At 47.3% G+C, this 27,047-nt stretch overlaps 39 non-coding genes across 39 annotated transcripts; all 39 read right to left on the bottom strand.

The window, feature by feature from the left end:
- Positions 1-89: 89 nt before the first annotated feature.
- Positions 90-161, bottom strand: TRNAP-CGG (transfer RNA proline (anticodon CGG)). Its single transcript has one exon. It is a non-coding gene; the product is annotated as a tRNA-Pro (tRNA).
- Positions 162-1,098: 937 nt separating this feature from the next.
- On the bottom strand, positions 1,099-1,210 carry TRNAL-CAA (transfer RNA leucine (anticodon CAA)). The gene is made up of 2 exons: positions 1,173-1,210; positions 1,099-1,144 (listed from the first exon to the last, which is right to left on the bottom strand). It is a non-coding gene; the product is annotated as a tRNA-Leu (tRNA).
- A 734-nt stretch (positions 1,211-1,944) lies between these two features.
- On the bottom strand, positions 1,945-2,016 carry TRNAP-AGG (transfer RNA proline (anticodon AGG)). The gene has a single exon. It is a non-coding gene; the product is annotated as a tRNA-Pro (tRNA).
- Positions 2,017-2,457: 441 nt separating this feature from the next.
- Positions 2,458-2,530, bottom strand: TRNAV-UAC (transfer RNA valine (anticodon UAC)). Its single transcript has one exon. It is a non-coding gene; the product is annotated as a tRNA-Val (tRNA).
- Positions 2,531-2,915: 385 nt separating this feature from the next.
- TRNAP-CGG (transfer RNA proline (anticodon CGG)) lies at positions 2,916-2,987 on the bottom strand. Its single transcript has one exon. It is a non-coding gene; the product is annotated as a tRNA-Pro (tRNA).
- Positions 2,988-3,924: 937 nt separating this feature from the next.
- TRNAL-CAA (transfer RNA leucine (anticodon CAA)) lies at positions 3,925-4,036 on the bottom strand. Its single transcript has 2 exons — positions 3,999-4,036; positions 3,925-3,970 (listed from the first exon to the last, which is right to left on the bottom strand). It is a non-coding gene; the product is annotated as a tRNA-Leu (tRNA).
- A 288-nt stretch (positions 4,037-4,324) lies between these two features.
- On the bottom strand, positions 4,325-4,397 carry TRNAV-AAC (transfer RNA valine (anticodon AAC)). The gene has a single exon. It is a non-coding gene; the product is annotated as a tRNA-Val (tRNA).
- A 386-nt stretch (positions 4,398-4,783) lies between these two features.
- Positions 4,784-4,855, bottom strand: TRNAP-AGG (transfer RNA proline (anticodon AGG)). Its single transcript has one exon. It is a non-coding gene; the product is annotated as a tRNA-Pro (tRNA).
- A 441-nt stretch (positions 4,856-5,296) lies between these two features.
- TRNAV-UAC (transfer RNA valine (anticodon UAC)) lies at positions 5,297-5,369 on the bottom strand. Its single transcript has one exon. It is a non-coding gene; the product is annotated as a tRNA-Val (tRNA).
- Positions 5,370-5,754: 385 nt separating this feature from the next.
- TRNAP-CGG (transfer RNA proline (anticodon CGG)) lies at positions 5,755-5,826 on the bottom strand. The gene has a single exon. It is a non-coding gene; the product is annotated as a tRNA-Pro (tRNA).
- A 937-nt stretch (positions 5,827-6,763) lies between these two features.
- TRNAL-CAA (transfer RNA leucine (anticodon CAA)) lies at positions 6,764-6,875 on the bottom strand. The gene is made up of 2 exons: positions 6,838-6,875; positions 6,764-6,809 (listed from the first exon to the last, which is right to left on the bottom strand). It is a non-coding gene; the product is annotated as a tRNA-Leu (tRNA).
- A 734-nt stretch (positions 6,876-7,609) lies between these two features.
- Positions 7,610-7,681, bottom strand: TRNAP-AGG (transfer RNA proline (anticodon AGG)). The gene has a single exon. It is a non-coding gene; the product is annotated as a tRNA-Pro (tRNA).
- Positions 7,682-8,122: 441 nt separating this feature from the next.
- TRNAV-UAC (transfer RNA valine (anticodon UAC)) lies at positions 8,123-8,195 on the bottom strand. The gene has a single exon. It is a non-coding gene; the product is annotated as a tRNA-Val (tRNA).
- Positions 8,196-8,580: 385 nt separating this feature from the next.
- TRNAP-CGG (transfer RNA proline (anticodon CGG)) lies at positions 8,581-8,652 on the bottom strand. Its single transcript has one exon. It is a non-coding gene; the product is annotated as a tRNA-Pro (tRNA).
- A 937-nt stretch (positions 8,653-9,589) lies between these two features.
- On the bottom strand, positions 9,590-9,701 carry TRNAL-CAA (transfer RNA leucine (anticodon CAA)). The gene is made up of 2 exons: positions 9,664-9,701; positions 9,590-9,635 (listed from the first exon to the last, which is right to left on the bottom strand). It is a non-coding gene; the product is annotated as a tRNA-Leu (tRNA).
- Positions 9,702-9,989: 288 nt separating this feature from the next.
- TRNAV-AAC (transfer RNA valine (anticodon AAC)) lies at positions 9,990-10,062 on the bottom strand. Its single transcript has one exon. It is a non-coding gene; the product is annotated as a tRNA-Val (tRNA).
- A 386-nt stretch (positions 10,063-10,448) lies between these two features.
- Positions 10,449-10,520, bottom strand: TRNAP-AGG (transfer RNA proline (anticodon AGG)). The gene has a single exon. It is a non-coding gene; the product is annotated as a tRNA-Pro (tRNA).
- A 441-nt stretch (positions 10,521-10,961) lies between these two features.
- On the bottom strand, positions 10,962-11,034 carry TRNAV-UAC (transfer RNA valine (anticodon UAC)). The gene has a single exon. It is a non-coding gene; the product is annotated as a tRNA-Val (tRNA).
- Positions 11,035-11,419: 385 nt separating this feature from the next.
- TRNAP-CGG (transfer RNA proline (anticodon CGG)) lies at positions 11,420-11,491 on the bottom strand. The gene has a single exon. It is a non-coding gene; the product is annotated as a tRNA-Pro (tRNA).
- A 936-nt stretch (positions 11,492-12,427) lies between these two features.
- TRNAL-CAA (transfer RNA leucine (anticodon CAA)) lies at positions 12,428-12,539 on the bottom strand. The gene is made up of 2 exons: positions 12,502-12,539; positions 12,428-12,473 (listed from the first exon to the last, which is right to left on the bottom strand). It is a non-coding gene; the product is annotated as a tRNA-Leu (tRNA).
- A 734-nt stretch (positions 12,540-13,273) lies between these two features.
- TRNAP-AGG (transfer RNA proline (anticodon AGG)) lies at positions 13,274-13,345 on the bottom strand. The gene has a single exon. It is a non-coding gene; the product is annotated as a tRNA-Pro (tRNA).
- Positions 13,346-13,786: 441 nt separating this feature from the next.
- On the bottom strand, positions 13,787-13,859 carry TRNAV-UAC (transfer RNA valine (anticodon UAC)). The gene has a single exon. It is a non-coding gene; the product is annotated as a tRNA-Val (tRNA).
- A 385-nt stretch (positions 13,860-14,244) lies between these two features.
- TRNAP-CGG (transfer RNA proline (anticodon CGG)) lies at positions 14,245-14,316 on the bottom strand. The gene has a single exon. It is a non-coding gene; the product is annotated as a tRNA-Pro (tRNA).
- A 937-nt stretch (positions 14,317-15,253) lies between these two features.
- Positions 15,254-15,365, bottom strand: TRNAL-CAA (transfer RNA leucine (anticodon CAA)). The gene is made up of 2 exons: positions 15,328-15,365; positions 15,254-15,299 (listed from the first exon to the last, which is right to left on the bottom strand). It is a non-coding gene; the product is annotated as a tRNA-Leu (tRNA).
- A 734-nt stretch (positions 15,366-16,099) lies between these two features.
- TRNAP-AGG (transfer RNA proline (anticodon AGG)) lies at positions 16,100-16,171 on the bottom strand. The gene has a single exon. It is a non-coding gene; the product is annotated as a tRNA-Pro (tRNA).
- Positions 16,172-16,612: 441 nt separating this feature from the next.
- TRNAV-UAC (transfer RNA valine (anticodon UAC)) lies at positions 16,613-16,685 on the bottom strand. The gene has a single exon. It is a non-coding gene; the product is annotated as a tRNA-Val (tRNA).
- Positions 16,686-17,070: 385 nt separating this feature from the next.
- On the bottom strand, positions 17,071-17,142 carry TRNAP-CGG (transfer RNA proline (anticodon CGG)). The gene has a single exon. It is a non-coding gene; the product is annotated as a tRNA-Pro (tRNA).
- A 937-nt stretch (positions 17,143-18,079) lies between these two features.
- TRNAL-CAA (transfer RNA leucine (anticodon CAA)) lies at positions 18,080-18,191 on the bottom strand. Its single transcript has 2 exons — positions 18,154-18,191; positions 18,080-18,125 (listed from the first exon to the last, which is right to left on the bottom strand). It is a non-coding gene; the product is annotated as a tRNA-Leu (tRNA).
- A 734-nt stretch (positions 18,192-18,925) lies between these two features.
- Positions 18,926-18,997, bottom strand: TRNAP-AGG (transfer RNA proline (anticodon AGG)). The gene has a single exon. It is a non-coding gene; the product is annotated as a tRNA-Pro (tRNA).
- A 441-nt stretch (positions 18,998-19,438) lies between these two features.
- TRNAV-UAC (transfer RNA valine (anticodon UAC)) lies at positions 19,439-19,511 on the bottom strand. The gene has a single exon. It is a non-coding gene; the product is annotated as a tRNA-Val (tRNA).
- A 385-nt stretch (positions 19,512-19,896) lies between these two features.
- TRNAP-CGG (transfer RNA proline (anticodon CGG)) lies at positions 19,897-19,968 on the bottom strand. Its single transcript has one exon. It is a non-coding gene; the product is annotated as a tRNA-Pro (tRNA).
- A 1,783-nt stretch (positions 19,969-21,751) lies between these two features.
- Positions 21,752-21,823, bottom strand: TRNAP-AGG (transfer RNA proline (anticodon AGG)). The gene has a single exon. It is a non-coding gene; the product is annotated as a tRNA-Pro (tRNA).
- A 441-nt stretch (positions 21,824-22,264) lies between these two features.
- TRNAV-UAC (transfer RNA valine (anticodon UAC)) lies at positions 22,265-22,337 on the bottom strand. Its single transcript has one exon. It is a non-coding gene; the product is annotated as a tRNA-Val (tRNA).
- Positions 22,338-22,722: 385 nt separating this feature from the next.
- On the bottom strand, positions 22,723-22,794 carry TRNAP-CGG (transfer RNA proline (anticodon CGG)). The gene has a single exon. It is a non-coding gene; the product is annotated as a tRNA-Pro (tRNA).
- Positions 22,795-23,731: 937 nt separating this feature from the next.
- Positions 23,732-23,843, bottom strand: TRNAL-CAA (transfer RNA leucine (anticodon CAA)). Its single transcript has 2 exons — positions 23,806-23,843; positions 23,732-23,777 (listed from the first exon to the last, which is right to left on the bottom strand). It is a non-coding gene; the product is annotated as a tRNA-Leu (tRNA).
- Positions 23,844-24,577: 734 nt separating this feature from the next.
- Positions 24,578-24,649, bottom strand: TRNAP-AGG (transfer RNA proline (anticodon AGG)). The gene has a single exon. It is a non-coding gene; the product is annotated as a tRNA-Pro (tRNA).
- A 441-nt stretch (positions 24,650-25,090) lies between these two features.
- Positions 25,091-25,163, bottom strand: TRNAV-UAC (transfer RNA valine (anticodon UAC)). Its single transcript has one exon. It is a non-coding gene; the product is annotated as a tRNA-Val (tRNA).
- A 385-nt stretch (positions 25,164-25,548) lies between these two features.
- On the bottom strand, positions 25,549-25,620 carry TRNAP-CGG (transfer RNA proline (anticodon CGG)). The gene has a single exon. It is a non-coding gene; the product is annotated as a tRNA-Pro (tRNA).
- A 1,337-nt stretch (positions 25,621-26,957) lies between these two features.
- TRNAV-AAC (transfer RNA valine (anticodon AAC)) lies at positions 26,958-27,030 on the bottom strand. Its single transcript has one exon. It is a non-coding gene; the product is annotated as a tRNA-Val (tRNA).
- Between the last annotated feature and the right edge of the window lie 17 nt (positions 27,031-27,047).

The raw sequence follows: 27,047 nt of genomic DNA, 5'->3' as shown, positions 1-27,047 counted from the left end.
GAACTTTCTCACCATACACGGCGTCTTATAGCATTGAAAAGAAGAAATGGCCCTATATAATAAGCAGCCTAAAAATAATTCCACAGCATGGGCTCGTCCGGGATTTGAACCCGGGACCTCTCGCACCCGAAGCGAGAATCATACCCCTAGACCAACGAGCCTGATTCCCCAGTCGGCATTTTAAGCAATTTCTGATGCGTCTTTCAGAAACAAAGCAGGGCTATTTGGCTGCTCTCTCTCTATGTGAACCACACAAAGTCATGTTTTCTCTCAAGGTGTTGTTTTTTTCACTCTTGCAAGGAAGGGATCAGTCGATATCCTAGCTGCCAGAGAGCAGAAAAAAGGCGCTGATGAGAACTGCAGGCACTTTCTGGCACTTGTACTCCTCTGCAAGTCCTGGACACTTACCCCATAGACTTCCACCCCAGATGCAAGGGAGGGCCTGCCAATTCTTCCTCCTAAGACAGAGGCATTTGATTCTTGGATTCAAACACGCTCACTCAGCGCTCGATCAGGCTCGATCAGGCGAGATTTATATGAGTGGCTCGCAGGACTGAAACACTCACCTGGGAGCCCCAGGGTGGCTGAATTCCCAGTATGGCCATTGTTGGGCAAATCACCTCCTTTCCTCCTGCCTCAATCTAGAATTGGCTGCAAATCACAAGATAGAGTTCAATGTCCGTGTGTACTGCCTACTCCCAGCTACCTCTCTGTCTTCCTTATGTAAATTAAAATTCGCAAGGGGGGACCAATGACAATCTGCTCCTCCCACATAACCAGGAAGCCCTGTTGAACATGTCTGCCTGTGTTGTTGCAGGGACAGTGCCTTCTCCGCCCAAAAGGTGGCAGGAGAGCCTCACAACAAAGATGGGATCAACTGCTTAATGAGAAACCAGCACGGCAGTTTGTGTGATGGAGTGCAAATTTAACGGAAGGTGTGCCTGAGGTGTCCCTTCCAGGAATACATGGAATTGTGATTGAGGGACCAGCCTGATCGTTGGTGGATTTCTCGTCATATGTTACAGGTCCGTGCAAAGATTGTGGTGTGTGGGGAATGCACTGCAAAAAACAGGACGATTTAAGGGTGTAAAAGAAACCTGTCAGAAGTGGGATTTGAACCCACGCCTCCATGAGGAGACCAGAAGTCTCAGTTGCACTGAAGATCAAGCTCTCTTGAGTCTGGCGCCTTAGACCACTCGGCCATCCTGACAGCCCTGGGTGTGCACAGATCTGACTCTTCTGACTGCACCTGCCAATGTTTGCACTTACAACGTTCACAGCAATGTCACAAGTGTAAAGACCCCACAATACAACATGGCATGACAAAAAAAAAGCTAGGCACAAGAGCGACCACTGATGGATGCGGATTAATTTGTTTCGTCTTGCAAAAGTAAAGGAAGTTTCCCACGGCTCGCTGGGTTCAAGGACCGCCTCTTCTTAAGCTTGCATTGAGATAATAAGGTTTTAGAGGGTGCACATAAAAGCAGCTCATGCACAGTCTCGAACCGGGGACCTTTCGCGTGTTAGGCGAACGTGATGACCACTACACTACAGAAACTCACTTGCTGTGTTTTACTGTTAGAGCAAGGTTCCTCTCAAGGATTCTCTCTACTTCTATTCTGCTGTATCAGCAGCCACTCAGAAAGCGAGGAGCAAGTGTGAAAACTGCAGAGATATCAGCCAACATGCTTGCAATTAGACGTATTAAAAATTGACTTATGCAGGCATCGACAGACAAATATCTGATGCCTAAATGCCAGCAAGTACACCTTGGGAAAGCATCACCTGGGACACACACAGACTAAGCATGAAGGCAGAAAAAGCATGGTGATCCATGTTTCTTCTGAGGTTCAAAATATTTTGTGCAACAATGCGGCGAGTGTAATGAGAAATAGTCAGGCATTGTGAGTTTTGAGTAGGATTCGTATGTTTACCTCTGAAAAAGGGCTCGTCCGGGATTTGAACCCGGGACCTCTCGCACCCTAAGCGAGAATCATACCCCTAGACCAACGAGCCGAGGCACACAAGAGTCGCCTTTCGCACCGGCTCCGGGGGTTATTGGCAGCGAGTTAGTGAATGCTTCACCCAAAGCAAGCAACTGCACATGCTGCTCTCTTCTGCAATATGGTTGCTGTCTTTTCCATGGCCGTCATCGAACAAGAAATGAAAATGCCTCTATCCTTCAGACATTTTGTTTGTTCTAGGTGTATGCTCTCGGTGAGGTCAATAAAACCATTTCTGCTCTCATGCCTTGCTTTCATGAAGTAGGCCCAACCTTCAGTACACAAGGACGTGCAAACGAATAGCGCAAACTATCGTCACTTCTCTTTTTGAGCTGTCACTGATGCCCCTGGAGCACAGTACATCACGCTGGTGAGGGATAGACAGCTTCCATTATCTCAGCTTTCCTATAAGTTGAGAGAGTAAATGCAAACTGTGTGAAAAACAGAAAGCTGCTGTTTCTGCCCGGTCTCGAACCAGGGACCTTTCGCGTGTAAAGCGAACGTGATAACCACTACACTACAGAAACAGACACGCTTGCACGAATCTTCTTGGCATGTAGTGGGCTGGAATGCACAGACCAAGGGCCAATGTCCATGAAGCTCAAAGTTGGACCCTCCTTACCCGATCTCTTTCTTTGGAAGAAAGGAACGAGGACCACTTTTATTCCAAAAGGCGATTTTAAAACCATACCTGAAATCACACTAGAAAAACACTTTGCATTTAATTTTCCTACACTGATGGTCCACCCCAGAAAAGCAGTTGCAAAGAAGTCCGGCACTGAAATTCTATACGCCAAAAGTGGGAAATAGCGTAGAGGGAAAGGAACTTTCTCACCATACACGGCGTCTTATAGCATTGAAAAGAAGAAATGGCCCTATATAATAAGCAGCCTAAAAATAATTCCACAGCATGGGCTCGTCCGGGATTTGAACCCGGGACCTCTCGCACCCGAAGCGAGAATCATACCCCTAGACCAACGAGCCTGATTCCCTAGTCGGCATTTTAAGCAATTTCTGATGCGTCTTTCAGAAACAAAGCAGGGCTATTTGGCTGCTCTCTCTCTATGTGAACCACACAAAGTCATGTTTTCTCTCAAGGTGTTGTTTTTTTCACTCTTGCAAGGAAGGGATCAGTCGATATCCTAGCTGCCAGAGAGCAGAAAAAAGGCGCTGATGAGAACTGCAGGCACTTTCTGGCACTTGTACTCCTCTGCAAGTCCTGGACACTTACCCCATAGACTTCCACCCCAGATGCAAGGGAGGGCCTGCCAATTCTTCCTCCTAAGACAGAGGCATTTGATTCTTGGATTCAAACACGCTCACTCAGCGCTCGATCAGGCTCGATCAGGCGAGATTTATATGAGTGGCTCGCAGGACTGAAACACTCACCTGGGAGCCCCAGGGTGGCTGAATTCCCAGTATGGCCATTGTTGGGCAAATCACCTCCTTTCCTCCTGCCTCAATCTAGAATTGGCTGCAAATCACAAGATAGAGTTCAATGTCCGTGTGTACTGCCTACTCCCAGCTACCTCTCTGTCTTCCTTATGTAAATTAAAATTCGCAAGGGGGGACCAATGACAATCTGCTCCTCCCACATAACCAGGAAGCCCTGTTGAACATGTCTGCCTGTGTTGTTGCAGGGACAGTGCCTTCTCCGCCCAAAAGGTGGCAGGAGAGCCTCGCAACAAAGATGGGATCAACTGCTTAATGAGAAACCAGCACGGCAGTTTGTGTGATGGAGTGCAAATTTAACGGAAGGTGTGCCTGAGGTGTCCCTTCCAGGAATACATGGAATTGTGATTGAGGGACCAGCCTGATCGTTGGTGGATTTCTCGTCATATGTTACAGGTCCGTGCAAAGATTGTGGTGTGTGGGGAATGCACTGCAAAAAACAGGACGATTTAAGGGTGTAAAAGAAACCTGTCAGAAGTGGGATTTGAACCCACGCCTCCATGAGGAGACCAGAAGTCTCAGTTGCACTGAAGATCAAGCTCTCTTGAGTCTGGCGCCTTAGACCACTCGGCCATCCTGACAGCCCTGGGTGTGCACAGATCTGACTCTTCTGACTGCACCTGCCAATGTTTGCACTTACAACGTTCACAGCAATGTCACAAGTGTAAAGACCCCACAATACAACATGGCATGACAAAAAAAAAGCTAGGCACAAGAGCGACCACTGATGGATGCGGATTAATTTGTTTCGTCTTGCAAAAGTAAAGGAAGTTTCCCACGGCTCGCTGGGTTCAAGGACCGCCTCTTCTTAAGCTTGCATTGAGATAATAAGGTTTTAGAGGGTGCACATAAAAGCAGCTCATGCACAGTGTTTCTGCCCGGTCTCGAACCGGGGACCTTTCGCGTGTTAGGCGAACGTGATGACCACTACACTACAGAAACTCACTTGCTGTGTTTTACTGTTAGAGCAAGGTTCCTCTCAAGGATTCTCTCTACTTCTATTCTGCTGTATCAGCAGCCACTCAGAAAGCGAGGAGCAAGTGTGAAAACTGCAGAGATATCAGCCAACATGCTTGCAATTAGACGTATTAAAAATTGACTTATGCAGGCATCGACAGACAAATATCTGATGCCTAAATGCCAGCAAGTACACCTTGGGAAAGCATCACCTGGGACACACACAGACTAAGCATGAAGGCAGAAAAAGCATGGTGATCCATGTTTCTTCTGAGGTTCAAAATATTTTGTGCAACAATGCGGCGAGTGTAATGAGAAATAGTCAGGCATTGTGAGTTTTGAGTAGGATTCGTATGTTTACCTCTGAAAAAGGGCTCGTCCGGGATTTGAACCCGGGACCTCTCGCACCCTAAGCGAGAATCATACCCCTAGACCAACGAGCCGAGGCACACAAGAGTCGCCTTTCGCACCGGCTCCGGGGGTTATTGGCAGCGAGTTAGTGAATGCTTCACCCAAAGCAAGCAACTGCACATGCTGCTCTCTTCTGCAATATGGTTGCTGTCTTTTCCATGGCCGTCATCGAACAAGAAATGAAAATGCCTCTATCCTTCAGACATTTTGTTTGTTCTAGGTGTATGCTCTCGGTGAGGTCAATAAAACCATTTCTGCTCTCATGCCTTGCTTTCATGAAGTAGGCCCAACCTTCAGTACACAAGGACGTGCAAACGAATAGCGCAAACTATCGTCACTTCTCTTTTTGAGCTGTCACTGATGCCCCTGGAGCACAGTACATCACGCTGGTGAGGGATAGACAGCTTCCATTATCTCAGCTTTCCTATAAGTTGAGAGAGTAAATGCAAACTGTGTGAAAAACAGAAAGCTGCTGTTTCTGCCCGGTCTCGAACCAGGGACCTTTCGCGTGTAAAGCGAACGTGATAACCACTACACTACAGAAACAGACACGCTTGCACGAATCTTCTTGGCATGTAGTGGGCTGGAATGCACAGACCAAGGGCCAATGTCCATGAAGCTCAAAGTTGGACCCTCCTTACCCGATCTCTTTCTTTGGAAGAAAGGAACGAGGACCACTTTTATTCCAAAAGGCGATTTTAAAACCATACCTGAAATCACACTAGAAAAACACTTTGCATTTAATTTTCCTACACTGATGGTCCACCCCAGAAAAGCAGTTGCAAAGAAGTCCGGCACTGAAATTCTATACGCCAAAAGTGGGAAATAGCGTAGAGGGAAAGGAACTTTCTCACCATACACGGCGTCTTATAGCATTGAAAAGAAGAAATGGCCCTATATAATAAGCAGCCTAAAAATAATTCCACAGCATGGGCTCGTCCGGGATTTGAACCCGGGACCTCTCGCACCCGAAGCGAGAATCATACCCCTAGACCAACGAGCCTGATTCCCCAGTCGGCATTTTAAGCAATTTCTGATGCGTCTTTCAGAAACAAAGCAGGGCTATTTGGCTGCTCTCTCTCTATGTGAACCACACAAAGTCATGTTTTCTCTCAAGGTGTTGTTTTTTTCACTCTTGCAAGGAAGGGATCAGTCGATATCCTAGCTGCCAGAGAGCAGAAAAAAGGCGCTGATGAGAACTGCAGGCACTTTCTGGCACTTGTACTCCTCTGCAAGTCCTGGACACTTACCCCATAGACTTCCACCCCAGATGCAAGGGAGGGCCTGCCAATTCTTCCTCCTAAGACAGAGGCATTTGATTCTTGGATTCAAACACGCTCACTCAGCGCTCGATCAGGCTCGATCAGGCGAGATTTATATGAGTGGCTCGCAGGACTGAAACACTCACCTGGGAGCCCCAGGGTGGCTGAATTCCCAGTATGGCCATTGTTGGGCAAATCACCTCCTTTCCTCCTGCCTCAATCTAGAATTGGCTGCAAATCACAAGATAGAGTTCAATGTCCGTGTGTACTGCCTACTCCCAGCTACCTCTCTGTCTTCCTTATGTAAATTAAAATTCGCAAGGGGGGACCAATGACAATCTGCTCCTCCCACATAACCAGGAAGCCCTGTTGAACATGTCTGCCTGTGTTGTTGCAGGGACAGTGCCTTCTCCGCCCAAAAGGTGGCAGGAGAGCCTCACAACAAAGATGGGATCAACTGCTTAATGAGAAACCAGCACGGCAGTTTGTGTGATGGAGTGCAAATTTAACGGAAGGTGTGCCTGAGGTGTCCCTTCCAGGAATACATGGAATTGTGATTGAGGGACCAGCCTGATCGTTGGTGGATTTCTCGTCATATGTTACAGGTCCGTGCAAAGATTGTGGTGTGTGGGGAATGCACTGCAAAAAACAGGACGATTTAAGGGTGTAAAAGAAACCTGTCAGAAGTGGGATTTGAACCCACGCCTCCATGAGGAGACCAGAAGTCTCAGTTGCACTGAAGATCAAGCTCTCTTGAGTCTGGCGCCTTAGACCACTCGGCCATCCTGACAGCCCTGGGTGTGCACAGATCTGACTCTTCTGACTGCACCTGCCAATGTTTGCACTTACAACGTTCACAGCAATGTCACAAGTGTAAAGACCCCACAATACAACATGGCATGACAAAAAAAAAGCTAGGCACAAGAGCGACCACTGATGGATGCGGATTAATTTGTTTCGTCTTGCAAAAGTAAAGGAAGTTTCCCACGGCTCGCTGGGTTCAAGGACCGCCTCTTCTTAAGCTTGCATTGAGATAATAAGGTTTTAGAGGGTGCACATAAAAGCAGCTCATGCACAGTCTCGAAACGGGGACCTTTCGCGTGTTAGGCGAACGTGATGACCACTACACTACAGAAACTCACTTGCTGTGTTTTACTGTTAGAGCAAGGTTCCTCTCAAGGATTCTCTCTACTTCTATTCTGCTGTATCAGCAGCCACTCAGAAAGCGAGGAGCAAGTGTGAAAACTGCAGAGATATCAGCCAACATGCTTGCAATTAGACGTATTAAAAATTGACTTATGCAGGCATCGACAGACAAATATCTGATGCCTAAATGCCAGCAAGTACACCTTGGGAAAGCATCACCTGGGACACACACAGACTAAGCATGAAGGCAGAAAAAGCATGGTGATCCATGTTTCTTCTGAGGTTCAAAATATTTTGTGCAACAATGCGGCGAGTGTAATGAGAAATAGTCAGGCATTGTGAGTTTTGAGTAGGATTCGTATGTTTACCTCTGAAAAAGGGCTCGTCCGGGATTTGAACCCGGGACCTCTCGCACCCTAAGCGAGAATCATACCCCTAGACCAACGAGCCGAGGCACACAAGAGTCGCCTTTCGCACCGGCTCCGGGGGTTATTGGCAGCGAGTTAGTGAATGCTTCACCCAAAGCAAGCAACTGCACATGCTGCTCTCTTCTGCAATATGGTTGCTGTCTTTTCCATGGCCGTCATCGAACAAGAAATGAAAATGCCTCTATCCTTCAGACATTTTGTTTGTTCTAGGTGTATGCTCTCGGTGAGGTCAATAAAACCATTTCTGCTCTCATGCCTTGCTTTCATGAAGTAGGCCCAACCTTCAGTACACAAGGACGTGCAAACGAATAGCGCAAACTATCGTCACTTCTCTTTTTGAGCTGTCACTGATGCCCCTGGAGCACAGTACATCACGCTGGTGAGGGATAGACAGCTTCCATTATCTCAGCTTTCCTATAAGTTGAGAAAGTAAATGCAAACTGTGTGAAAAACAGAAAGCTGCTGTTTCTGCCCGGTCTCGAACCAGGGACCTTTCGCGTGTAAAGCGAACGTGATAACCACTACACTACAGAAACAGACACGCTTGCACGAATCTTCTTGGCATGTAGTGGGCTGGAATGCACAGACCAAGGGCCAATGTCCATGAAGCTCAAAGTTGGACCCTCCTTACCCGATCTCTTTCTTTGGAAGAAAGGAACGAGGACCACTTTTATTCCAAAAGGCGATTTTAAAACCATACCTGAAATCACACTAGAAAAACACTTTGCATTTAATTTTCCTACACTGATGGTCCACCCCAGAAAAGCAGTTGCAAAGAAGTCCGGCACTGAAATTCTATACGCCAAAAGTGGGAAATAGCGTAGAGGGAAAGGAACTTTCTCACCATACACGGCGTCTTATAGCATTGAAAAGAAGAAATGGCCCTATATAATAAGCAGCCTAAAAATAATTCCACAGCATGGGCTCGTCCGGGATTTGAACCCGGGACCTCTCGCACCCGAAGCGAGAATCATACCCCTAGACCAACGAGCCTGATTCCCCAGTCGGCATTTTAAGCAATTTCTGATGCGTCTTTCAGAAACAAAGCAGGGCTATTTGGCTGCTCTCTCTCTATGTGAACCACACAAAGTCATGTTTTCTCTCAAGGTGTTGTTTTTTTCACTCTTGCAAGGAAGGGATCAGTCGATATCCTAGCTGCCAGAGAGCAGAAAAAAGGCGCTGATGAGAACTGCAGGCACTTTCTGGCACTTGTACTCCTCTGCAAGTCCTGGACACTTACCCCATAGACTTCCACCCCAGATGCAAGGGAGGGCCTGCCAATTCTTGCTCCTAAGACAGAGGCATTTGATTCTTGGATTCAAACACGCTCACTCAGCGCTCGATCAGGCTCGATCAGGCGAGATTTATATGAGTGGCTCGCAGGACTGAAACACTCACCTGGGAGCCCCAGGGTGGCTGAATTCCCAGTATGGCCATTGTTGGGCAAATCACCTCCTTTCCTCCTGCCTCAATCTAGAATTGGCTGCAAATCACAAGATAGAGTTCAATGTCCGTGTGTACTGCCTACTCCCAGCTACCTCTCTGTCTTCCTTATGTAAATTAAAATTCGCAAGGGGGGACCAATGACAATCTGCTCCTCCCACATAACCAGGAAGCCCTGTTGAACATGTCTGCCTGTGTTGTTGCAGGGACAGTGCCTTCTCCGCCCAAAAGGTGGCAGGAGAGCCTCACAACAAAGATGGGATCAACTGCTTAATGAGAAACCAGCACGGCAGTTTGTGTGATGGAGTGCAAATTTAACGGAAGGTGTGCCTGAGGTGTCCCTTCCAGGAATACATGGAATTGTGATTGAGGGACCAGCCTGATCGTTGGTGGATTTCTCGTCATATGTTACAGGTCCGTGCAAAGATTGTGGTGTGTGGGGAATGCACTGCAAAAAACAGGACGATTTAAGGGTGTAAAAGAAACCTGTCAGAAGTGGGATTTGAACCCACGCCTCCATGAGGAGACCAGAAGTCTCAGTTGCACTGAAGATCAAGCTCTCTTGAGTCTGGCGCCTTAGACCACTCGGCCATCCTGACAGCCCTGGGTGTGCACAGATCTGACTCTTCTGACTGCACCTGCCAATGTTTGCACTTACAACGTTCACAGCAATGTCACAAGTGTAAAGACCCCACAAAACAACATGGCATGACAAAAAAAAAGCTAGGCACAAGAGCGACCACTGATGGATGCGGATTAATTTGTTTCGTCTTGCAAAAGTAAAGGAAGTTTCCCACGGCTCGCTGGGTTCAAGGACCGCCTCTTCTTAAGCTTGCATTGAGATAATAAGGTTTTAGAGGGTGCACATAAAAGCAGCTCATGCACAGTGTTTCTGCCCGGTCTCGAACCGGGGACCTTTCGCGTGTTAGGCAAACGTGATGACCACTACACTACAGAAACTCACTTGCTGTGTTTTACTGTTAGAGCAAGGTTCCTCTCAAGGATTCTCTCTACTTCTATTCTGCTGTATCAGCAGCCACTCAGAAAGCGAGGAGCAAGTGTGAAAACTGCAGAGATATCAGCCAACATGCTTGCAATTAGACGTATTAAAAATTGACTTATGCAGGCATCGACAGACAAATATCTGATGCCTAAATGCCAGCAAGTACACCTTGGGAAAGCATCACCTGGGACACACACAGACTAAGCATGAAGGCAGAAAAAGCATGGTGATCCATGTTTCTTCTGAGGTTCAAAATATTTTGTGCAACAATGCGGCGAGTGTAATGAGAAATAGTCAGGCATTGTGAGTTTTGAGTAGGATTCGTATGTTTACCTCTGAAAAAGGGCTCGTCCGGGATTTGAACCCGGGACCTCTCGCACCCTAAGCGAGAATCATACCCCTAGACCAACGAGCCGAGGCACACAAGAGTTGCCTTTCGCACCGGCTCCGGGGGTTATTGGCAGCGAGTTAGTGAATGCTTCACCCAAAGCAAGCAACTGCACATGCTGCTCTCTTCTGCAATATGGTTGCTGTCTTTTCCATGGCCGTCATCGAACAAGAAATGAAAATGCCTCTATCCTTCAGACATTTTGTTTGTTCTAGGTGTATGCTCTCGGTGAGGTCAATAAAACCATTTCTGCTCTCATGCCTTGCTTTCATGAAGTAGGCCCAACCTTCAGTACACAAGGACGTGCAAACGAATAGCGCAAACTATCGTCACTTCTCTTTTTGAGCTGTCACTGATGCCCCTGGAGCACAGTACATCACGCTGGTGAGGGATAGACAGCTTCCATTATCTCAGCTTTCCTATAAGTTGAGAGAGTAAATGCAAACTGTGTGAAAAACAGAAAGCTGCTGTTTCTGCCCGGTCTCGAACCAGGGACCTTTCGCGTGTAAAGCGAACGTGATAACCACTACACTACAGAAACAGACACGCTTGCACGAATCTTCTTGGCATGTAGTGGGCTGGAATGCACAGACCAAGGGCCAATGTCCATGAAGCTCAAAGTTGGACCCTCCTTACCCGATCTCTTTCTTTGGAAGAAAGGAACGAGGACCACTTTTATTCCAAAAGGCGATTTTAAAACCATACCTGAAATCACACTAGAAAAACACTTTGCATTTAATTTTCCTACACTGATGGTCCACCCCAGAAAAGCAGTTGCAAAGAAGTCCGGCACTGAAATTCTATACGCCAAAAGTGGGAAATAGCGTAGAGGGAAAGGAACTTTCTCACCATACACGGCGTCTTATAGCATTGAAAAGAAGAAATGGCCCTATATAATAAGCAGCCTAAAAATAATTCCACAGCATGGGCTCGTCCGGGATTTGAACCCGGGACCTCTCGCACCCGAAGCGAGAATCATACCCCTAGACCAACGAGCCTGATTCCCCAGTCGGCATTTTAAGCAATTTCTGATGCGTCTTTCAGAAACAAAGCAGGGCTATTTGGCTGCTCTCTCTCTATGTGAACCACACAAAGTCATGTTTTCTCTCAAGGTGTTGTTTTTTTCACTCTTGCAAGGAAGGGATCAGTCGATATCCTAGCTGCCAGAGAGCAGAAAAAAGGCGCTGATGAGAACTGCAGGCACTTTCTGGCACTTGTACTCCTCTGCAAGTCCTGGACACTTACCCCATAGACTTCCACCCCAGATGCAGGGAGGGCCTGCCAATTCTTGCTCCTAAGACAGAGGCATTTGATTCTTGGATTCAAACACGCTCACTCAGCGCTCGATCAGGCTCGATCAGGCGAGATTTATATGAGTGGCTCGCAGGACTGAAACACTCACCTGGGAGCCCCAGGGTGGCTGAATTCCCAGTATGGCCATTGTTGGGCAAATCACCTCCTTTCCTCCTGCCTCAATCTAGAATTGGCTGCAAATCACAAGATAGAGTTCAATGTCCGTGTGTACTGCCTACTCCCAGCTACCTCTCTGTCTTCCTTATGTAAATTAAAATTCGCAAGGGGGGACCAATGACAATCTGCTCCTCCCACATAACCAGGAAGCCCTGTTGAACATGTCTGCCTGTGTTGTTGCAGGGACAGTGCCTTCTCCGCCCAAAAGGTGGCAGGAGAGCCTCACAACAAAGATGGGATCAACTGCTTAATGAGAAACCAGCACGGCAGTTTGTGTGATGGAGTGCAAATTTAACGGAAGGTGTGCCTGAGGTGTCCCTTCCAGGAATACATGGAATTGTGATTGAGGGACCAGCCTGATCGTTGGTGGATTTCTCGTCATATGTTACAGGTCCGTGCAAAGATTGTGGTGTGTGGGGAATGCACTGCAAAAAACAGGACGATTTAAGGGTGTAAAAGAAACCTGTCAGAAGTGGGATTTGAACCCACGCCTCCATGAGGAGACCAGAAGTCTCAGTTGCACTGAAGATCAAGCTCTCTTGAGTCTGGCGCCTTAGACCACTCGGCCATCCTGACAGCCCTGGGTGTGCACAGATCTGACTCTTCTGACTGCACCTGCCAATGTTTGCACTTACAACGTTCACAGCAATGTCACAAGTGTAAAGACCCCACAATACAACATGGCATGACAAAAAAAAAGCTAGGCACAAGAGCGACCACTGATGGATGCGGATTAATTTGTTTCGTCTTGCAAAAGTAAAGGAAGTTTCCCACGGCTCGCTGGGTTCAAGGACCGCCTCTTCTTAAGCTTGCATTGAGATAATAAGGTTTTAGAGGGTGCACATAAAAGCAGCTCATGCACAGTCTCGAACCGGGGACCTTTCGCGTGTTAGGCGAACGTGATGACCACTACACTACAGAAACTCACTTGCTGTGTTTTACTGTTAGAGCAAGGTTCCTCTCAAGGATTCTCTCTACTTCTATTCTGCTGTATCAGCAGCCACTCAGAAAGCGAGGAGCAAGTGTGAAAACTGCAGAGATATCAGCCAACATGCTTGCAATTAGACGTATTAAAAATTGACTTATGCAGGCATCGACAGACAAATATCTGATGCCTAAATGCCAGCAAGTACACCTTGGGAAAGCATCACCTGGGACACACACAGACTAAGCATGAAGGCAGAAAAAGCATGGTGATCCATGTTTCTTCTGAGGTTCAAAATATTTTGTGCAACAATGCGGCGAGTGTAATGAGAAATAGTCAGGCATTGTGAGTTTTGAGTAGGATTCGTATGTTTACCTCTGAAAAAGGGCTCGTCCGGGATTTGAACCCGGGACCTCTCGCACCCTAAGCGAGAATCATACCCCTAGACCAACGAGCCGAGGCACACAAGAGTCGCCTTTCGCACCGGCTCCGGGGGTTATTGGCAGCGAGTTAGTGAATGCTTCACCCAAAGCAAGCAACTGCACATGCTGCTCTCTTCTGCAATATGGTTGCTGTCTTTTCCATTGCCGTCATCGAACAAGAAATGAAAATGCCTCTATCCTTCAGACATTTTGTTTGTTCTAGGTGTATGCTCTCGGTGAGGTCAATAAAACCATTTCTGCTCTCATGCCTTGCTTTCATGAAGTAGGCCCAACCTTCAGTACACAAGGACGTGCAAACGAATAGCGCAAACTATCGTCACTTCTCTTTTTGAGCTGTCACTGATGCCCCTGGAGCACAGTACATCACGCTGGTGAGGGATAGACAGCTTCCATTATCTCAGCTTTCCTATAAGTTGAGAGAGTAAATGCAAACTGTGTGAAAAACAGAAAGCTGCTGTTTCTGCCCGGTCTCGAACCAGGGACCTTTCGCGTGTAAAGCGAACGTGATAACCACTACACTACAGAAACAGACACGCTTGCACGAATCTTCTTGGCATGTAGTGGGCTGGAATGCACAGACCAAGGGCCAATGTCCATGAAGCTCAAAGTTGGACCCTCCTTACCCGATCTCTTTCTTTGGAAGAAAGGAACGAGGACCACTTTTATTCCAAAAGGCGATTTTAAAACCATACCTGAAATCACACTAGAAAAACACTTTGCATTTAATTTTCCTACACTGATGGTCCACCCCAGAAAAGCAGTTGCAAAGAAGTCCGGCACTGAAATTCTATACGCCAAAAGTGGGAAATAGCGTAGAGGGAAAGGAACTTTCTCACCATACACGGCGTCTTATAGCATTGAAAAGAAGAAATGGCCCTATATAATAAGCAGCCTAAAAATAATTCCACAGCATGGGCTCGTCCGGGATTTGAACCCGGGACCTCTCGCACCCGAAGCGAGAATCATACCCCTAGACCAACGAGCCTGATTCCCCAGTCGGCATTTTAAGCAATTTCTGATGCGTCTTTCAGAAACAAAGCAGGGCTATTTGGCTGCTCTCTCTCTATGTGAACCACACAAAGTCATGTTTTCTCTCAAGGTGTTGTTTTTTTCACTCTTGCAAGGAAGGTATCAGTCGATATCTTAGCTGCCAGAGAGCAGAAAAAAGGCGCTGATGAGAACTGCAGGCACTTTCTGGCACTTGTACTCCTCTGCAAGTCCTGGACACTTACCCCATAGACTTCCACCCCAGATGCAAGGGAGGGCCTGCCAATTCTTGCTCCTAAGACAGAGGCATTTGATTCTTGGATTCAAACACGCTCACTCAGCGCTCGATCAGGCTCGATCAGGCGAGATTTATATGAGTGGCTCGCAGGACTGAAACACTCACCTGGGAGCCCTAGGGTGGCTGAATTCCCAGTATGGCCATTGTTGGGCAAATCACCTCCTTTCCTCCTGCCTCAATCTAGAATTGGCTGCAAATCACAAGATAGAGTTCAATGTCCGTGTGTACTGCCTACTCCCAGCTACCTCTCTGTCTTCCTTATGTAAATTAAAATTCGCAAGGGGGGACCAATGACAATCTGCTCCTCCCACATAACCAGGAAGCCCTGTTGAACATGTCTGCCTGTGTTGTTGCAGGGACAGTGCCTTCTCCGCCCAAAAGGTGGCAGGAGAGCCTCACAACAAAGATGGGATCAACTGCTTAATGAGAAACCAGCACGGCAGTTTGTGTGATGGAGTGCAAATTTAACGGAAGGTGTGCCTGAGGTGTCCCTTCCAGGAATACATGGAATTGTGATTGAGGGACCAGCCTGATCGTTGGTGGATTTCTCGTCATATGTTACAGGTCCGTGCAAAGATTGTGGTGTGTGGGGAATGCACTGCAAAAAACAGGACGATTTAAGGGTGTAAAAGAAACCTGTCAGAAGTGGGATTTGAACCCACGCCTCCATGAGGAGACCAGAAGTCTCAGTTGCACTGAAGATCAAGCTCTCTTGAGTCTGGCGCCTTAGACCACTCGGCCATCCTGACAGCCCTGGGTGTGCACAGATCTGACTCTTCTGACTGCACCTGCCAATGTTTGCACTTACAACGTTCACAGCAATGTCACAAGTGTAAAGACCCCACAATACAACATGGCATGACAAAAAAAAAGCTAGGCACAAGAGCGACCACTGATGGATGCGGATTAATTTGTTTCGTCTTGCAAAAGTAAAGGAAGTTTCCCACGGCTCGCTGGGTTCAAGGACCGCCTCTTCTTAAGCTTGCATTGAGATAATAAGGTTTTAGAGGGTGCACATAAAAGCAGCTCATGCACAGTCTCGAACCGGGGACCTTTCGCGTGTTAGGCGAACGTGATGACCACTACACTACAGAAACTCACTTGCTGTGTTTTACTGTTAGAGCAAGGTTCCTCTCAAGGATTCTCTCTACTTCTATTCTGCTGTATCAGCAGCCACTCAGAAAGCGAGGAGCAAGTGTGAAAACTGCAGAGATATCAGCCAACATGCTTGCAATTAGACGTATTAAAAATTGACTTATGCAGGCATCGACAGACAAATATCTGATGCCTAAATGCCAGCAAGTACACCTTGGGAAAGCATCACCTGGGACACACACAGACTAAGCATGAAGGCAGAAAAAGCATGGTGATCCATGTTTCTTCTGAGGTTCAAAATATTTTGTGCAACAATGCGGCGAGTGTAATGAGAAATAGTCAGGCATTGTGAGTTTTGAGTAGGATTCGTATGTTTACCTCTGAAAAAGGGCTCGTCCGGGATTTGAACCCGGGACCTCTCGCACCCTAAGCGAGAATCATACCCCTAGACCAACGAGCCGAGGCACACAAGAGTCGCCTTTCGCACCGGCTCCGGGGGTTATTGGCAGCGAGTTAGTGAATGCTTCACCCAAAGCAAGCAACTGCACATGCTGCTCTCTTCTGCAATATGGTTGCTGTCTTTTCCATGGCCGTCATCGAACAAGAAATGAAAATGCCTCTATCCTTCAGACATTTTGTTTGTTCTAGGTGTATGCTCTCGGTGAGGTCAATAAAACCATTTCTGCTCTCATGCCTTGCTTTCATGAAGTAGGCCCAACCTTCAGTACACAAGGACGTGCAAACGAATAGCGCAAACTATCGTCACTTCTCTTTTTGAGCTGTCACTGATGCCCCTGGAGCACAGTACATCACGCTGGTGAGGGATAGACAGCTTCCATTATCTCAGCTTTCCTATAAGTTGAGAGAGTAAATGCAAACTGTGTGAAAAACAGAAAGCTGCTGTTTCTGCCCGGTCTCGAACCAGGGACCTTTCGCGTGTAAAGCGAACGTGATAACCACTACACTACAGAAACAGACACGCTTGCACGAATCTTCTTGGCATGTAGTGGGCTGGAATGCACAGACCAAGGGCCAATGTCCATGAAGCTCAAAGTTGGACCCTCCTTACCCGATCTCTTTCTTTGGAAGAAAGGAACGAGGACCACTTTTATTCCAAAAGGCGATTTTAAAACCATACCTGAAATCACACTAGAAAAACACTTTGCATTTAATTTTCCTACACTGATGGTCCACCCCAGAAAAGCAGTTGCAAAGAAGTCCGGCACTGAAATTCTATACGCCAAAAGTGGGAAATAGCGTAGAGGGAAAGGAACTTTCTCACCATACACGGCGTCTTATAGCATTGAAAAGAAGAAATGGCCCTATATAATAAGCAGCCTAAAAATAATTCCACAGCATGGGCTCGTCCGGGATTTGAACCCGGGACCTCTCGCACCCGAAGCGAGAATCATACCCCTAGACCAACGAGCCTGATTCCCCAGTCGGCATTTTAAGCAATTTCTGATGCGTCTTTCAGAAACAAAGCAGGGCTATTTGGCTGCTCTCTCTCTATGTGAACCACACAAAGTCATGTTTTCTCTCAAGGTGTTGTTTTTTTCACTCTTGCAAGGAAGGGATCAGTCGATATCCTAGCTGCCAGAGAGCAGAAAAAAGGCGCTGATGAGAACTGCAGGCACTTTCTGGCACTTGTACTCCTCTGCAAGTCCTGGACACTTACCCCATAGACTTCCACCCCAGATGCAAGGGAGGGCCTGCCAATTCTTCCTCCTAAGACAGAGGCATTTGATTCTTGGATTCAAACACGCTCACTCAGCGCTCGATCAGGCTCGATCAGGCGAGATTTATATGAGTGGCTCGCAGGACTGAAACACTCACCTGGGAGCCCCAGGGTGGCTGAATTCCCAGTATGGCCATTGTTGGGCAAATCACCTCCTTTCCTCCTGCCTCAATCTAGAATTGGCTGCAAATCACAAGATAGAGTTCAATGTCCGTGTGTACTGCCTACTCCCAGCTACCTCTCTGTCTTCCTTATGTAAATTAAAATTCGCAAGGGGGGACCAATGACAATCTGCTCCTCCCACATAACCAGGAAGCCCTGTTGAACATGTCTGCCTGTGTTGTTGCAGGGACAGTGCCTTCTCCGCCCAAAAGGTGGCAGGAGAGCCTCGCAACAAAGATGGGATCAACTGCTTAATGAGAAACCAGCACGGCAGTTTGTGTGATGGAGTGCAAATTTAACGGAAGGTGTGCCTGAGGTGTCCCTTCCAGGAATACATGGAATTGTGATTGAGGGACCAGCCTGATCGTTGGTGGATTTCTCGTCATATGTTACAGGTCCGTGCAAAGATTGTGGTGTGTGGGGAATGCACTGCAAAAAACAGGACGATTTAAGGGTGTAAAAGAAACCTGTCAGAAGTGGGATTTGAACCCACGCCTCCATGAGGAGACCAGAAGTCTCAGTTGCACTGAAGATCAAGCTCTCTTGAGTCTGGCGCCTTAGACCACTCGGCCATCCTGACAGCCCTGGGTGTGCACAGATCTGACTCTTCTGACTGCACCTGCCAATGTTTGCACTTACAACGTTCACAGCAATGTCACAAGTGTAAAGACCCCACAATACAACATGGCATGACAAAAAAAAAGCTAGGCACAAGAGCGACCACTGATGGATGCGGATTAATTTGTTTCGTCTTGCAAAAGTAAAGGAAGTTTCCCACGGCTCGCTGGGTTCAAGGACCGCCTCTTCTTAAGCTTGCATTGAGATAATAAGGTTTTAGAGGGTGCACATAAAAGCAGCTCATGCACAGTCTCGAACCGGGGACCTTTCGCGTGTTAGGCGAACGTGATGACCACTACACTACAGAAACTCACTTGCTGTGTTTTACTGTTAGAGCAAGGTTCCTCTCAAGGATTCTCTCTACTTCTATTCTGCTGTATCAGCAGCCACTCAGAAAGCGAGGAGCAAGTGTGAAAACTGCAGAGATATCAGCCAACATGCTTGCAATTAGACGTATTAAAAATTGACTTATGCAGGCATCGACAGACAAATATCTGATGCCTAAATGCCAGCAAGTACACCTTGGGAAAGCATCACCTGGGACACACACAGACTAAGCATGAAGGCAGAAAAAGCATGGTGATCCATGTTTCTTCTGAGGTTCAAAATATTTTGTGCAACAATGCGGCGAGTGTAATGAGAAATAGTCAGGCATTGTGAGTTTTGAGTAGGATTCGTATGTTTACCTCTGAAAAAGGGCTCGTCCGGGATTTGAACCCGGGACCTCTCGCACCCTAAGCGAGAATCATACCCCTAGACCAACGAGCCGAGGCACACAAGAGTCGCCTTTCGCACCGGCTCCGGGGGTTATTGGCAGCGAGTTAGTGAATGCTTCACCCAAAGCAAGCAACTGCACATGCTGCTCTCTTCTGCAATATGGTTGCTGTCTTTTCCATGGCCGTCATCGAACAAGAAATGAAAATGCCTCTATCCTTCAGACATTTTGTTTGTTCTAGGTGTATGCTCTCGGTGAGGTCAATAAAACCATTTCTGCTCTCATGCCTTGCTTTCATGAAGTAGGCCCAACCTTCAGTACACAAGGACGTGCAAACGAATAGCGCAAACTATCGTCACTTCTCTTTTTGAGCTGTCACTGATGCCCCTGGAGCACAGTACATCACGCTGGTGAGGGATAGACAGCTTCCATTATCTCAGCTTTCCTATAAGTTGAGAGAGTAAATGCAAACTGTGTGAAAAACAGAAAGCTGCTGTTTCTGCCCGGTCTCGAACCAGGGACCTTTCGCGTGTAAAGCGAACGTGATAACCACTACACTACAGAAACAGACACACTTGCACGAATCTTCTTGGCATGTAGTGGGCTGGAATGCACAGACCAAGGGCCAATGTCCATGAAGCTCAAAGTTGGACCCTCCTTACCCGATCTCTTTCTTTGGAAGAAAGGAACGAGGACCACTTTTATTCCAAAAGGCGATTTTAAAACCATACCTGAAATCACACTAGAAAAACACTTTGCATTTAATTTTCCTACACTGATGGTCCACCCCAGAAAAGCAGTTGCAAAGAAGTCCGGCACTGAAATTCTATACGCCAAAAGTGGGAAATAGCGTAGAGGGAAAGGAACTTTCTCACCATACACGGCGTCTTATAGCATTGAAAAGAAGAAATGGCCCTATATAATAAGCAGCCTAAAAATAATTCCACAGCATGGGCTCGTCCGGGATTTGAACCCGGGACCTCTCGCACCCGAAGCGAGAATCATACCCCTAGACCAACGAGCCTGATTCCCCAGTCGGCATTTTAAGCAATTTCTGATGCGTCTTTCAGAAACAAAGCAGGGCTATTTGGCTGCTCTCTCTCTATGTGAACCACACAAAGTCATGTTTTCTCTCAAGGTGTTGTTTTTTTCACTCTTGCAAGGAAGGGATCAGTCGATATCCTAGCTGCCAGAGAGCAGAAAAAAGGCGCTGATGAGAACTGCAGGCACTTTCTGGCACTTGTACTCCTCTGCAAGTCCTGGACACTTACCCCATAGACTTCCACCCCAGATGCAAGGGAGGGCCTGCCAATTCTTCCTCCTAAGACAGAGGCATTTGATTCTTGGATTCAAACACGCTCACTCAGCGCTCGATCAGGCTCGATCAGGCGAGATTTATATGAGTGGCTCGCAGGACTGAAACACTCACCTGGGAGCCCCAGGGTGGCTGAATTCCCAGTATGGCCATTGTTGGGCAAATCACCTCCTTTCCTCCTGCCTCAATCTAGAATTGGCTGCAAATCACAAGATAGAGTTCAATGTCCGTGTGTACTGCCTACTCCCAGCTACCTCTCTGTCTTCCTTATGTAAATTAAAATTCGCAAGGGGGGACCAATGACAATCTGCTCCTCCCACATAACCAGGAAGCCCTGTTGAACATGTCTGCCTGTGTTGTTGCAGGGACAGTGCCTTCTCCGCCCAAAAGGTGGCAGGAGAGCCTCGCAACAAAGATGGGATCAACTGCTTAATGAGAAACCAGCACGGCAGTTTGTGTGATGGAGTGCAAATTTAACGGAAGGTGTGCCTGAGGTGTCCCTTCCAGGAATACATGGAATTGTGATTGAGGGACCAGCCTGATCGTTGGTGGATTTCTCGTCATATGTTACAGGTCCGTGCAAAGATTGTGGTGTGTGGGGAATGCACTGCAAAAAACAGGACGATTTAAGGGTGTAAAAGAAACCTGTCAGAAGTGGGATTTGAACCCACGCCTCCATGAGGAGACCAGAAGTCTCAGTTGCACTGAAGATCAAGCTCTCTTGAGTCTGGCGCCTTAGACCACTCGGCCATACTGACAGCCCTGGGTGTGCACAGATCTGACTCTTCTGACTGCACCTGCCAATGTTTGCACTTACAACGTTCACAGCAATGTCACAAGTGTAAAGACCCCACAATACAACATGGCATGACAAAAAAAAAGCTAGGCACAAGAGCGACCACTGATGGATGCGGATTAATTTGTTTCGTCTTGCAAAAGTAAAGGAAGTTTCCCACGGCTCGCTGGGTTCAAGGACCGCCTCTTCTTAAGCTTGCATTGAGATAATAAGGTTTTAGAGGGTGCACATAAAAGCAGCTCATGCACAGTCTCGAACCGGGGACCTTTCGCGTGTTAGGCGAACGTGATGACCACTACACTACAGAAACTCACTTGCTGTGTTTTACTGTTAGAGCAAGGTTCCTCTCAAGGATTCTCTCTACTTCTATTCTGCTGTATCAGCAGCCACTCAGAAAGCGAGGAGCAAGTGTGAAAACTGCAGAGATATCAGCCAACATGCTTGCAATTAGACGTATTAAAAATTGACTTATGCAGGCATCGACAGACAAATATCTGATGCCTAAATGCCAGCAAGTACACCTTGGGAAAGCATCACCTGGGACACACACAGACTAAGCATGAAGGCAGAAAAAGCATGGTGATCCATGTTTCTTCTGAGGTTCAAAATATTTTGTGCAACAATGCGGCGAGTGTAATGAGAAATAGTCAGGCATTGTGAGTTTTGAGTAGGATTCGTATGTTTACCTCTGAAAAAGGGCTCGTCCGGGATTTGAACCCGGGACCTCTCGCACCCTAAGCGAGAATCATACCCCTAGACCAACGAGCCGAGGCACACAAGAGTCGCCTTTCGCACCGGCTCCGGGGGTTATTGGCAGCGAGTTAGTGAATGCTTCACCCAAAGCAAGCAACTGCACATGCTGCTCTCTTCTGCAATATGGTTGCTGTCTTTTCCATGGCCGTCATCGAACAAGAAATGAAAATGCCTCTATCCTTCAGACATTTTGTTTGTTCTAGGTGTATGCTCTCGGTGAGGTCAATAAAACCATTTCTGCTCTCATGCCTTGCTTTCATGAAGTAGGCCCAACCTTCAGTACACAAGGACGTGCAAACGAATAGCGCAAACTATCGTCACTTCTCTTTTTGAGCTGTCACTGATGCCCCTGGAGCACAGTACATCACGCTGGTGAGGGATAGACAGCTTCCATTATCTCAGCTTTCCTATAAGTTGAGAGAGTAAATGCAAACTGTGTGAAAAACAGAAAGCTGCTGTTTCTGCCCGGTCTCGAACCAGGGACCTTTCGCGTGTAAAGCGAACGTGATAACCACTACACTACAGAAACAGACACGCTTGCACGAATCTTCTTGGCATGTAGTGGGCTGGAATGCACAGACCAAGGGCCAATGTCCATGAAGCTCAAAGTTGGACCCTCCTTACCCGATCTCTTTCTTTGGAAGAAAGGAACGAGGACCACTTTTATTCCAAAAGGCGATTTTAAAACCATACCTGAAATCACACTAGAAAAACACTTTGCATTTAATTTTCCTACACTGATGGTCCACCCCAGAAAAGCAGTTGCAAAGAAGTCCGGCACTGAAATTCTATACGCCAAAAGTGGGAAATAGCGTAGAGGGAAAGGAACTTTCTCACCATACACGGCGTCTTATAGCATTGAAAAGAAGAAATGGCCCTATATAATAAGCAGCCTAAAAATAATTCCACAGCATGGGCTCGTCCGGGATTTGAACCCGGGACCTCTCGCACCCGAAGCGAGAATCATACCCCTAGACCAACGAGCCTGATTCCCCAGTCGGCATTTTAAGCAATTTCTGATGCGTCTTTCAGAAACAAAGCAGGGCTATTTGGCTGCTCTCTCTCTATGTGAACCACACAAAGTCATGTTTTCTCTCAAGGTGTTGTTTTTTTCACTCTTGCAAGGAAGGGATCAGTCGATATCCTAGCTGCCAGAGAGCAGAAAAAAGGCGCTGATGAGAACTGCAGGCACTTTCTGGCACTTGTACTCCTCTGCAAGTCCTGGACACTTACCCCATAGACTTCCACCCCAGATGCAAGGGAGGGCCTGCCAATTCTTCCTCCTAAGACAGAGGCATTTGATTCTTGGATTCAAACACGCTCACTCAGCGCTCGATCAGGCTCGATCAGGCGAGATTTATATGAGTGGCTCGCAGGACTGAAACACTCACCTGGGAGCCCCAGGGTGGCTGAATTCCCAGTATGGCCATTGTTGGGCAAATCACCTCCTTTCCTCCTGCCTCAATCTAGAATTGGCTGCAAATCACAAGATAGAGTTCAATGTCCGTGTGTACTGCCTACTCCCAGCTACCTCTCTGTCTTCCTTATGTAAATTAAAATTCGCAAGGGGGGACCAATGACAATCTGCTCCTCCCACATAACCAGGAAGCCCTGTTGAACATGTCTGCCTGTGTTGTTGCAGGGACAGTGCCTTCTCCGCCCAAAAGGTGGCAGGAGAGCCTCACAACAAAGATGGGATCAACTGCTTAATGAGAAACCAGCACGGCAGTTTGTGTGATGGAGTGCAAATTTAACGGAAGGTGTGCCTGAGGTGTCCCTTCCAGGAATACATGGAATTGTGATTGAGGGACCAGCCTGATCGTTGGTGGATTTCTCGTCATATGTTACAGGTCCGTGCAAAGATTGTGGTGTGTGGGGAATGCACTGCAAAAAACAGGACGATTTAAGGGTGTAAAAGAAACCTGTCAGAAGTGGGATTTGAACCCACGCCTCCATGAGGAGACCAGAAGTCTCAGTTGCACTGAAGATCAAGCTCTCTTGAGTCTGGCGCCTTAGACCACTCGGCCATCCTGACAGCCCTGGGTGTGCACAGATCTGACTCTTCTGACTGCACCTGCCAATGTTTGCACTTACAACGTTCACAGCAATGTCACAAGTGTAAAGACCCCACAATACAACATGGCATGACAAAAAAAAAGCTAGGCACAAGAGCGACCACTGATGGATGCGGATTAATTTGTTTCGTCTTGCAAAAGTAAAGGAAGTTTCCCACGGCTCGCTGGGTTCAAGGACCGCCTCTTCTTAAGCTTGCATTGAGATAATAAGGTTTTAGAGGGTGCACATAAAAGCAGCTCATGCACAGTCTCGAACCGGGGACCTTTCGCGTGTTAGGCGAACGTGATGACCACTACACTACAGAAACTCACTTGCTGTGTTTTACTGTTAGAGCAAGGTTCCTCTCAAGGATTCTCTCTACTTCTATTCTGCTGTATCAGCAGCCACTCAGAAAGCGAGGAGCAAGTGTGAAAACTGCAGAGATATCAGCCAACATGCTTGCAATTAGACGTATTAAAAATTGACTTATGCAGGCATCGACAGACAAATATCTGATGCCTAAATGCCAGCAAGTACACCTTGGGAAAGCATCACCTGGGACACACACAGACTAAGCATGAAGGCAGAAAAAGCATGGTGATCCATGTTTCTTCTGAGGTTCAAAATATTTTGTGCAACAATGCGGCGAGTGTAATGAGAAATAGTCAGGCATTGTGAGTTTTGAGTAGGATTCGTACGTTTACCTCTGAAAAAGGGCTCGTCCGGGATTTGAACCCGGGACCTCTCGCACCCTAAGCGAGAATCATACCCCTAGACCAACGAGCCGAGGCACACAAGAGTCGCCTTTCGCACCGGCTCCGGGGGTTATTGGCAGCGAGTTAGTGAATGCTTCACCCAAAGCAAGCAACTGCACATGCTGCTCTCTTCTGCAATATGGTTGCTGTCTTTTCCATGGCCGTCATCGAACAAGAAATGAAAATGCCTCTATCCTTCAGACATTTTGTTTGTTCTAGGTGTATGCTCTCGGTGAGGTCAATAAAACCATTTCTGCTCTCATGCCTTGCTTTCATGAAGTAGGCCCAACCTTCAGTACACAAGGACGTGCAAACGAATAGCGCAAACTATCGTCACTTCTCTTTTTGAGCAGTCACTGATGCCCCTGGAGCACAGTACATCACGCTGGTGAGGGATAGACAGCTTCCATTATCTCAGCTTTCCTATAAGTTGAGAGAGTAAATGCAAACTGTGTGAAAAACAGAAAGCTGCTGTTTCTGCCCGGTCTCGAACCAGGGACCTTTCGCGTGTAAAGCGAACGTGATAACCACTACACTACAGAAACAGACACGCTTGCACGAATCTTCTTGGCATGTAGTGGGCTGGAATGCACAGACCAAGGGCCAATGTCCATGAAGCTCAAAGTTGGACCCTCCTTACCCGATCTCTTTCTTTGGAAGAAAGGAACGAGGACCACTTTTATTCCAAAAGGCGATTTTAAAACCATACCTGAAATCACACTAGAAAAACACTTTGCATTTAATTTTCCTACACTGATGGTCCACCCCAGAAAAGCAGTTGCAAAGAAGTCCGGCACTGAAATTCTATACGCCAAAAGTGGGAAATAGCGTAGAGGGAAAGGAACTTTCTCACCATACACGGCGTCTTATAGCATTGAAAAGAAGAAATGGCCCTATATAATAAGCAGCCTAAAAATAATTCCACAGCATGGGCTCGTCCGGGATTTGAACCCGGGACCTCTCGCACCCGAAGCGAGAATCATACCCCTAGACCAACGAGCCTGATTCCCCAGTCGGCATTTTAAGCAATTTCTGATGCGTCTTTCAGAAACAAAGCAGGGCTATTTGGCTGCTCTCTCTCTATGTGAACCACACAAAGTCATGTTTTCTCTCAAGGTGTTGTTTTTTTCACTCTTGCAAGGAAGGGATCAGTCGATATCCTAGCTGCCAGAGAGCAGAAAAAAGGCGCTGATGAGAACTGCAGGCACTTTCTGGCACTTGTACTCCTCTGCAAGTCCTGGACACTTACCCCATAGACTTCCACCCCAGATGCAAGGGAGGGCCTGCCAATTCTTCCTCCTAAGACAGAGGCATTTGATTCTTGGATTCAAACACGCTCACTCAGCGCTCGATCAGGCTCGATCAGGCGAGATTTATATGAGTGGCTCGCAGGACTGAAACACTCACCTGGGAGCCCCAGGGTGGCTGAATTCCCAGTATGGCCATTGTTGGGCAAATCACCTCCTTTCCTCCTGCCTCAATCTAGAATTGGCTGCAAATCACAAGATAGAGTTCAATGTCCGTGTGTACTGCCTACTCCCAGCTACCTCTCTGTCTTCCTTATGTAAATTAAAATTCGCAAGGGGGGACCAATGACAATCTGCTCCTCCCACATAACCAGGAAGCCCTGTTGAACATGTCTGCCTGTGTTGTTGCAGGGACAGTGCCTTCTCCGCCCAAAAGGTGGCAGGAGAGCCTCGCAACAAAGATGGGATCAACTGCTTAATGAGAAACCAGCACGGCAGTTTGTGTGATGGAGTGCAAATTTAACGGAAGGTGTGCCTGAGGTGTCCCTTCCAGGAATACATGGAATTGTGATTGAGGGACCAGCCTGATCGTTGGTGGATTTCTCGTCATATGTTACAGGTCCGTGCAAAGATTGTGGTGTGTGGGGAATGCACTGCAAAAAACAGGACGATTTAAGGGTGTAAAAGAAACCTGTCAGAAGTGGGATTTGAACCCACGCCTCCATGAGGAGACCAGAAGTCTCAGTTGCACTGAAGATCAAGCTCTCTTGAGTCTGGCGCCTTAGACCACTCGGCCATACTGACAGCCCTGGGTGTGCACAGATCTGACTCTTCTGACTGCACCTGCCAATGTTTGCACTTACAACGTTCACAGCAATGTCACAAGTGTAAAGACCCCACAATACAACATGGCATGACAAAAAAAAAGCTAGGCACAAGAGCGACCACTGATGGATGCGGATTAATTTGTTTCGTCTTGCAAAAGTAAAGGAAGTTTCCCACGGCTCGCTGGGTTCAAGGACCGCCTCTTCTTAAGCTTGCATTGAGATAATAAGGTTTTAGAGGGTGCACATAAAAGCAGCTCATGCACAGTGTTTCTGCCCGGTCTCGAACCGGGGACCTTTCGCGTGTTAGGCGAACGTGATGACCACTACACTACAGAAACTCACTTGCTGTGTTTTA

The sequence above is a fragment of the Triturus cristatus genome, chromosome 10 (genome assembly GCF_964204655.1).
Source record: "Triturus cristatus chromosome 10, aTriCri1.1, whole genome shotgun sequence".
Lineage (NCBI taxonomy): Eukaryota > Metazoa > Chordata > Amphibia > Caudata > Salamandridae > Triturus > Triturus cristatus.
Note: the sequence above shows the minus strand (reverse complement) of the source record. Positions and strands in the feature narration are given on the sequence as shown.